This window comes from Hordeum vulgare, chromosome 5H (genome assembly GCF_904849725.1).
Source record: "Hordeum vulgare subsp. vulgare chromosome 5H, MorexV3_pseudomolecules_assembly, whole genome shotgun sequence".
Taxonomy (NCBI): Eukaryota; Viridiplantae; Streptophyta; class Magnoliopsida; order Poales; family Poaceae; genus Hordeum; species Hordeum vulgare.
Window position 1 is genome coordinate 220,823,575 of NC_058522.1, and position 10,390 is coordinate 220,833,964.

The following is a 10,390-nucleotide window of genomic DNA, read 5'->3' on the forward strand; positions in this document are numbered from 1 at the left end:
CAAAGGCTCACAAAACAGTGAAAGCAACACAAACAAGTTTGTATACTGATATACTGAGCCAAATACAGTTTAGTGGTGAAACATTCACAAGGAATTGCTGAAAGGAAACTCAAAATAAAACGTGAATATTACGTGCATAAATTTGCACTGTTAAGTTCATGACACTAGCCCACTTACAAGCATGGCATCAACTATTACTTCACAAGGCAATTGAATTGCTGCACATACATGAACTATTACTTTAGAGGAAACTATCTCCCAATTTCTAGATCTCGTGTTTGAGAGTAATTTGGTTTAGTTCATATTTACAATAGTTTTAAGTCATTAGAAACACCATATGTTTTAACTAAAAAACACCTTAGCAACGGGACAAGGAAGCATAACATTCCGTCTAATCACAACATTAACAACAACCTCATAAGTCCCTTGATTTGGATGCTTTTTGCTGGCGGCCTTCCAGCAACTCTCATATGAATATAGATCCCTTCATCATCATCTTCTTTGACATCATTTCTTCCTCGGGTTCAACTCTTGAGTTCTATCAAACAACAATGTGTAAATAGGCTTATTAAATGCATGACGAATAATTATTGTAATGAACATATGTGGAAATAATTCATTACTTGTCAATAATTACAATGTGAAATAGTTATGTTCTCTTAATAAACCAAAATAGAAGAACGTTCAGAATTTACCATCACTCTGAAATAAAAACAATAAAACACGTACTGAATTACTCTCAGTTTTCTATGAATAAACATACCAAATCTAGCTAACACTCGGTTTCCAAAAAAAGGAAAGATGCAGCCCAAAATGTTTTTTAGTTATTGATACCATCTTGAGCTCATAAAATCTTCCATTTAATTAAATCTCATCAAATATTTGAATGAATTAAAGTGCTTCAGACTAGATTAGATATTGAATTAAAAGCAGAGAAAGAATAAATAGTCTTCAAGTGTTTGTTCAAATCCAGTAGTAGGTAGACAATCAAATATCTATGGAGTTTATAGACTTTGGCTATGGAAGTAGAAAATGTGTCTTAGAATAATTACTAGGAAACAAAATACTATCATTGGACATAAACAAAAATAAATTTTAGGCACAAATACAAATCCTCCACCGGCTGAGCTATAAAGAAGATATACTTTTTCTAAGATTTCTCTTCCAGTCATGAGCATTAAGAGATAAGCTCGCAATCAAACTGTGTTCCAATATTGACAACTACATAGCTCACCAAGAAAACTGAAACAACAACTGAATAGGCAATCTGCTAGTAGTTGCAGGTCATCTAGGTATTCATTGCAATGACATATCTCTACCATCTATTTACCAAAGAAAATCTAGACATATTAATCAGTTTATCTATAGATTCAAAAAAATGACTATATAATTTCTCGAGTTAACAGATGACACATGTATCGAGGAGTCAAATAAGATTAATTAAAAATTTGTCAAGAATAACAATACAAGTGATTCATACTGAAAAATTGTAGCACAAATTTTAACTGTCCAATGCTAACACCTGGTGTGGATTCTGTTTAATACCTGGAGTAGGTTATTTTTTCAGATAATCCATTTCCTAGGTAGATATATGGAGTGTGTGTCATTCTCTTCATCATTAGAAGTGGAACATCCAATACGAGAGTCCAGAGACATCATGTAATGGTTCCAGAGCCTGAAAGCACCTGCTTAGTAAGATTTCTCAAATAACATTTTTATTGCCTTACAAAATTTGATAACAACAACAGAACACAAGAGTAGATAGGACATACCAAGCTATGGACAACAATGGCAACAACAAGATGTGACAATGGCTATGCTTTGCATTTTCCAGATGAATATGCTTTGCTCTCTCTAGCTGAAAGTATCCCTGACAAAGGTCAGCAAACAAACAGACTGAAGAATGCCCTGTTGTTGCAACTCCACCTAGGAGGTAATGTTCCTACATGGTAAATGATGGACAGGTCACTTACAGAAACATGTTTAACAACTAAACATTTTATTGAGAGAAGCAAATTTCTAGCCCGAGCCAATAAATCATATTTTAGTGAAACCTAGAAATGTTAACAATAGTCAAAGGCCTAAAGGCGCCAATAAATGATGTGAATAAGATAATAGTTAAACGGCTCAACATCATGTACATACTGACCTCCAAATGAAACAAATATAGCGCAAGAAACACTTCCAAAGAAGCTAAACATCATGCCCAAATGGTTGGCTAGATGAAATACAATTGTTACTAAGAACACTCATATTCCAGCAAGCATAAAAAACAAAAAATACATTAGGTAGTTTCTGAAAGAATTAGAATAAACATGTAGGATATTTTCTCGACTGGTTAGTCTCTTTAGGAGGTAGGCTGTGGGGCGGGCGGTTGGAAAATTTTGGCAGGAAGGAGAGAGGTCTTACCGATGTTGTTGCCGCCATGGATGGCTAGGTCTTGATCACAGATGGAGGCATGTGTCAGCACTCCTAGTCGCCTGAAATTGAGGGAGTATAGGCGGTCTGCATTGCATCAGACCACCAAAACCAAAGCTACATTGTCCCCCTTCAGATCTGCTATCAGAGGAGAGGGATGCGGTTATGGGTGGGGAGGTGGCGCCATGGGAGCGGGGTGAGGTCGCCTCACTTGTAGACCGGTGAAAGGAGGAGGGTCGCACTCTCACGATTATGGAAGTCGGCGGCTGGACTATCGGATGTGGACTAGTACAGAGATGTGCGATAGAAGGACGGATGGCCCCCATGGCTGATGGTGGTAGGAGGGACGACCCCATGGTGGCTAGCGATGGTCGTCGGGGGTGATGTGAATCACATTCCCTCCGTCGTACGAGAGAGAGGGGGGATCGAGTGAGGTGAGATCCAGAGGAATGGATCGTGGGTAGTGTTAGGTTTTTGGGAAGTTTTTGCAGGTTGGGCCAAATTTTGTGCGCTAAGTTTTACGTCTGCGTGCAAATGCCTATTTAGACACAAGTGGTTGGTAGGTCTTTTTACTGATAGATGATTAAATGGCCATATGACCCTTCCCAACTGACCAACAAACAAAAAAAGTTTTGTGTATTCCCGACCGATCGACCGTTACTCTATAGGGCTTTTCCTGACCGACCGTTCGTTATAATTCTTTCCAACCAACAGTCGATCGGCAAAATTGACTTTTACCAACACACGTCTGTAGGGAAATCAGTGTCATGGTGTAGTGATTTTCTTTAGTTTCTTCTAATGAGGAATGCAACAAGGTCATTTGTAAATCATCATAATATTTTGTTACAGTGTCGCTTCCTTGTTTCAAATGTTGTAACTTTTTAATCATATCACGAGTATAAAAAGAAGGACTCAATATGTGTCTCATGACAAGTTTCAAATCATCGCAAGTAGTAGGTACATAAGAAGGGTGTAGCCGACAATATTCACTCCACCAAACTGAAGCATAACTATTGAAAGAACCAACATTGACCTTAACTTTCTTATGTTCACCAAAACTATGGGAAGAAAATATATCATTTATTTCGGACTCCCATTCAATATGTAAAGCAGGTCTAAAACGGCCATTAATTAGTGATATAGAAACATTAACGTGATCATCTGCATTTGGATCTCTTTGCATCTCTCGTACCGGTTGTTTTGGTGGAACGTCCCCCACGATCAAAAAACCCATGAACTAACAACTATGGATCCTGTCATGATTAGTAGAAAAAGGGAACAAAAATCCAATAATATTGTTCCTATGAACTACTGGGATATGGTGGTAAAATTCCCACAATAAAGCAAATATCTATATCTGACATACTCTTACTATGTAGCAAGTGGTGACCGGCAACCGACGGTGTCATTATCTCCGAAGATTTGAGTAAAGTGATTACCATGTGAATGTATGGATACATAGTGTAGAAATATTTGGAGCTTGGAAGTCTTAATATATGGTAGCAATAGATTAGCACTAATCAATTCAGAGATGCAATGTTGAATAAATGCTCAACAACAGTACTGTGCTGGTCCTAGGCTAGATCGTACAAGAGAAACGAGCCTAGAACACGAATAGAGTTAAGACAAAGCACAAATAGCAGGAACGGATGATATAAAGTAGCTCTAGATAGCAAGATATACGTGAAGATCACAATGGCAGCAAAGATAATGATGACAACTCACTACCAAGGAGGATATACCAAAAATTCTCTCTATAACTTTCCTTTGTAAAATATTATATCAAATTCTATTTTCTTCAAGAATGCTACAGACTCAAGATTTGCAACAAAATAGAATCACTCTATATTTTAGTTTGTATGTGGAGTCAAAACAAATAGGGAACAAACCTAAAAAATATTGAAAAACCATGTTCGCAACTTTCGGAGGGCAAAAAGTCCTATTTAGAAGTTGCTTTAGAGCTCACATAATGAACTTGCTTGATGAACTATTTGTCGATAGATTGAATTAGAGTACTCTTGGAGCCAAAACGGACTTCGGATGAGGAAGAGATGCCTGTTTTACTAAACATTGCACAAAACAGATTTCAATCTGAATTCAGATAGGAGATTGAGTCTAGTTAGATCCGATTTTATTCTCTTCTCTCTATTTTTTTCTCACTTTTTTGTACTTTTCTCTCTCTCTCTTTTCCCTCCTTTTCCTTTTTCATTCCAAAACAAACCAGGTAAGATGCAGATTGGATCAAGTGTAGATGCGAACAACCTCAAGTTTACTAATGTTAATGAATGACGAGGAGCATGTGGGCGAAATTAATGGATGGTGGTGGGCAACAAATGAATGGATGATGATGCAGCGGTGGCATGACTAATGTGAACAGAACTCAAAACTCTAAAGGAACTAGACACTAATACCAGCAACTCGACACGACGAGGCAACCCATAATTGAACTATGCAAGAACTAAAAAGAAAATCCCAAAGGATCACACAAGCATGGACAAAGGATGAATATATCTAACTTTTTTGTGGCTTTTCCTTGGTTAATAGGTAAGAAAAATAAATCTAATCTAGTGATAACTAGAAATTATCACCGGGCAACCTAAAAACTGATACCGCTTCATAGAGGCGAGGGTCTTGATCTTTCAGTGAGATGATAACTACCGATTTGGTGGAGACTACTTTGACGATCCGACTACAAACGTACATAATGTTGTGCCTTAGAAATCACTAAACCACCTCCAAGAGGTTATTGACCATGCTAGAGGATGAACAATCTGACAACATAGGTCTATTCCCGCATGCAATCGATGAACTAGCAATAATATGATGATGCAATCCGAATATCGCGAATATATATGAGGTGTTGATAAAAGGTGGGGATATGAAATCGGTCTTGGTCTGGTCGTTGAACATAAACGAAGTACACGAAGTTACAATGGCTAACTTTTAACCAAACAAATACGAAAGAAAAAACTACTAGATTGATCTACTTATATAGGCGCAAGGGGTGGCAGCCAAGGAGGTGGGAGGATGTCCCAAGGCAGCCTAAAATTGACCCTCGGTCGTACAAGGCCCATGGGCTGAAGTGGAGGTTATGCAACATCTTTAGACTTGTAGTTTGACTCGGATTCTATTGCAACATTAGATTGTTTCGTCAATATTTCCCTGCTCCACATGAATTTGAAGGTTAAAGCAATTGGGTTGGAATTCACAGAAATGTACTTTCCAACAAAAAAATCATCTAATTCGGAGTCCCGATGTAAAGGTGCTTGGCGTATTGACACATGTATGTCTGTGTAGTTCGAATCTAAGTCCATGAAGTGAGAGGCTTGGACTCTATATTCTTTTGGGCTAAAAGTGATGTGAGAGAACTTTTGGAACACCATCTAAACGTCCCTTTTCCCCTTATCTTCATATCTGGACTGTACAAGTATTCGGTAGTTGTGCAATAAGGCATGAACAAAAGAGGTGAAGTACTTTTGTTCTCTACAACATAAATAAATCATTACATAACTTGTATCAGAAATCACCTCAAATAAGTACACATATGCAATATTTGTGATCATATCCAAGGTAGACATGTCCTCATCATCCGCCCCTTCTTGAAAACAAAGTCTCCTTGGTGTTGCATAATCCGAAATGTGGCTAACAAAAGAGACAAGGTATACATGTTGTATATGTATATGTCATCCATTTTTATTTTTATTGGTTTTTGCACATACGACACACATATACATGAGTAACTTTCATATGTTACGAAATATAAAGCCAAAATATTATCACAAGAAGTAGAAGGTATGAAAATATTGCAACTTAGTTTGCACACATAAGTAAATCCCTTATTCATATCTAAAGATTGAGAATGTTCATCATTAAACCATCCCAACATCGGTAAATAAACTTGAATTGTTTCAAATTTGCATGCTACAACATGCTTAAATAAGTAAACATGCAAAATGTCATTTGGCACAAAATCATCACCAATATTAGAGGTCATATCAAAATGATTACACATTGGCACAATTATTTTCAAACATAGATGATCCGAATTTGATTTATTCCCTGATTCACATGGTTCATTCTTATCAACAATAAATTCGAAGGGTGCACACAAAGTTGTTGATATTGTAGTTATCTAATCACATGGCAAAGTCAAATCATCAACATAATCATCTAAAATAGGTGTTGTGATCAAAGTAATGGGTATCTCATCACATGGTACATTGGATGTGACAATGCATGCATCATACTCTTGTGAGGTGGAAGATCAGTACCTTTGCAATTACCTCTTATGATGAACTGAGATGATGTAGGCACTCTCGATGATGACGTGTCACATGGTGAAGGTGATGTAGCCCTCACAACAATTTATGTGGTTTTCATAGTGCACCTACTAGTTGAACGAACAACCATATCAACTCTTGGAATGTTCACCTTCTGCTCATTCTTCACGTGGGCAATTATATGTCCATTTTGAAACATGTTTTGTTACTGTTACTTTTAATAAGAGATATCTATTCTACACACATCCAATTGGTTTGAAAATTTACAGATATTTATTTTATAATAAATAAAAAATACAGGATCGAAAAAGTGTCGGAGGGGGCCACCAGGTGGCCACTAGACACCAGGGCGAGCCAGGCACCCTAGCGCGGCCTCATGTCTAGTGGGCCACTTGGCCAACCTTTGGCACCCAACTTCTGGTGTATATTCTCCTTCGACCTACAAAATTACAGAGAGGACTTTCGAGAGAAAGCGCCGCCGTCTCGAGGCGGAACCTGGACAAGAGCACTTTTGCGCTCCACCAGAATGATTCTGCCAGAGGAACTTCCCTCCTGGTGGGGGAAATCGAGGCCATCGTCATCACCAACAATCCTCTCTTCTTGGGGAGGCCAATCATCATCAACATCTTCACCAACACCATGTCCTATCAAAACCCTAGTTCATCTCTTTACTCCATCTTGTACTAGAACCTCGGATTGGTACCTGGGGTGTGTCTAGTAATGTTAATTACATCTTGTAGTTGATGCTTTATGGTTTATTTGGTGGAACATCATATGTTCAGATTGATTATGCTATTCAATACCTCTGTGATCATGAACATGTTAATCACTTGTGAGTAGTTACTTATGTTCTTGAGGCCACGGGAGAAATCATGTTGCAAGTAGTCATGTGAAGTTGATATTCATTCGATATTTTGATGATATGCATGTTGTGATTCCCTTAGTGGTGTTATGTGAATGTTGGCTACATAACACTTCACCATATTTTGGGCTTGAGGGAATGCATTGTGGAGTAGTAATTAGAGGGTGGATTGAGAGAATGACAGAAACTTAAAGCCCAGTCTATGCACTACTTCGTAAGGGGCTGATTTGGATCCCTAATTTCAATGCTATGGTTAGAATTTATTCCTAATACTTTTGTCATAGTTGTGCATGCTTGCGGCATAGTTAATCATAAATGGGAGGTTAGTGCAAGTAAGAACAGCACACAAGCACCGGTCCACCCACATATCAAATTATGAAAATACCGAACGTGAATTAACCCAACATGACGAAAGTGACTATAGGAAATTCCCATGTGCCCTCAAGAACGCTTTGCCTATTATAAGAACCTATTTTGACCTGACATTTGCCACAAAAGGATCGGGATACCTTGCTAGACCTATTGTTACTATTGCTACTTGTCACCTTTTACAATTAGCTTGCTATCAAACAACTTGTTACCACTATTTCAGTGCTTGTAGAAATTACCTTGATGAAGATCGCTTGTCATTTCCTTCTGCTCCTCGTTGGGTTCGACACTCCTACTTATCGAAAGGACTACGATTGACCCCCTATACTTGTGACTCATCACACAACATGTTGTTTTATTTCCTGTTCGGCTTTGCAAGAAAGACGAAAGAAACGATCCATAGGATAACACTTTTCATGAATTAATATTTCTTGAATATCATGGTTTAATCCTCCCCAAAGTCTATCCAAAAAATCTGCTTCACTTTCTTCTAATGAGGAATCGAATAAGGTCGTTTGTTAATCATCACAATATTTTGTTACAGTGTCACTACCTTGTTTTAAATGTTGTAACTTTTTAATCATGTTACAAGTACAATAAACTAGAATGAATGTGTGTTACACCCTCTGTTTGTACCACTTTCTCACGTTCTACTTTACAAAGTTTGGAACAAAATAAAACTTTTTGAGTGATTGAGATGATTGATTTGATTGCAACTTGCTTGTGTGCTTGATTGTGTTTTATCTCACCAAAATAAATTTTATTTATTTCAACAAAACCCTTTGCCCAATGATCATGTCATGTGTACAGGACCAGAAACTATTTTAATAAAATATTATTTCAACAAAAAAGCCTTTTATTTATTTTAATGCTTAAAAACCTCTAAATTGGGATTTGCGCTACAAGTCCCCAATTTAGGAGGGATGTTTTACCCAAAAGGTTTTTCTAGGATTCTATTATTAAAATAACTTCCCAAAACCACAAAATAATTATTTTAAAAGTTATTTTCCTATTTTATTTAAATACCCTTTTTTACGCCAGAAATGGTATTTCGTAGGGAATAATTATTTTTCTGCCTTAAAAATATTTGAGAAATCTTAGGGAAACTCATAATACATATATTTTCCATATATGTGAGTTTCAACACATGGTCATGTTCAAAATAATGGGCGAAACCCCTTAAAACTCTTTCTACCTATTCTAAGCTTTTGAAATAATGGGCAAAATGAAACTCTTTCTCAATAAACCCCAGGAAAATTCTAGCATGTCCCACATGTTATATGAGGTTACTCTACAAAGTTTTATCTTCATCCAAGTCTATTTGGTTCACCCAATAAACCCAAAACCCTTCTTGTCCAGAACCAAGTTGGAAGAACTCTACATTGCCAAGGTTGCCCAATTGCTCTCAAACTTTGTAGGAGTGATCCAACCCCCAAATAAGGATGCCACACCAAATTTTGCATTTGTGGGAGTTCGTTTACTTGCCTTGGTTCACAGAAATCCGATTCTGTCCATTTCTAGGGTTTCCCGTGTCTACATTGCGAACCTTGCTCAAATGAGCTCACACTTGGTGAATCCAACAATTTTTACCCATCATTTAATCCCCTTAATTATCACTACAATTGGTTAAGTTTAAATTGCTCAAAATAGCATCAAACACCTTGTGGTGATTTAGTAAAACAACTACTTTCATCCCTTCGACTCCCTCCGGTCCAGTGTATAGGGCTTATTAGGAATCGCAGCAGGTCCAAGGTGAATTTCAACTGGCTACGGACCATCTCCTCTTGAAGTACGTCTCCACCTATCGGCATGTTATGCATGCACGTACTTCTCCCTCCTAATTTAATTTGCATGCAATCCAAGAGAAAAGGAGCTCCATGAAACCAATAAAAAGCAGCTGCAAAGCGCGCGTTATGGCCAAGAGTAAATTATTGCGATGGGAGAGAGAGCCAACTATTGCAATTAATTAGCCTATAACTAATTCTAGCAGGCCTTATTCATGTGGTGTTTCAGAACAAATAGAAATTGCTAATGAGCCCTATACACCGGACCAGAGGGAGTACATACTTTCTTCACTCCAAACTTTAATCACATGTTTGTGGGTTAGCCCCGCATCTGCAGCTAAGAGCCAATACCTAATTCAATGGGGAGAATGAAAAAAATCCCCAATTTCTTTTCTGGTTCATCACTCGCACAGACTGCCTCTCACTTTTTCTTTGACCGCCACGTGTCCCGTTGGCTCCAAAGTATCCCAAGGGCATCTCCAAAGCACCCAGTCACTACAAGACACGGTGGGGGCACAACAGAGTGCGCCAACATGTCGTGGCATGCCAAAATTGCGCTCCAGACGCGCCACAATGCACGCCCGACCAAAAGGAGGCCTGCCCCGGTCGGGCTTCGCCCCACAGGCTGTCTGGCTTTGACTACCTCGATGACCGGTGCTAGCGCCCCGTCGGGCCCC

General features: G+C 38.2%; 1 long non-coding RNA gene across 1 annotated transcript; it reads right to left on the reverse strand.

Annotated features, from left to right (window-relative positions):
* Positions 1-264: 264 nt before the first annotated feature.
* On the reverse strand, positions 265-1,937 carry LOC123399519. Its single transcript, XR_006610386.1, has 3 exons — positions 1,773-1,937; positions 1,546-1,675; positions 265-538 (listed from the first exon to the last, which is right to left on the reverse strand). It is a non-coding gene; the product is annotated as an uncharacterized LOC123399519 (long non-coding RNA).
* Between the last annotated feature and the right edge of the window lie 8,453 nt (positions 1,938-10,390).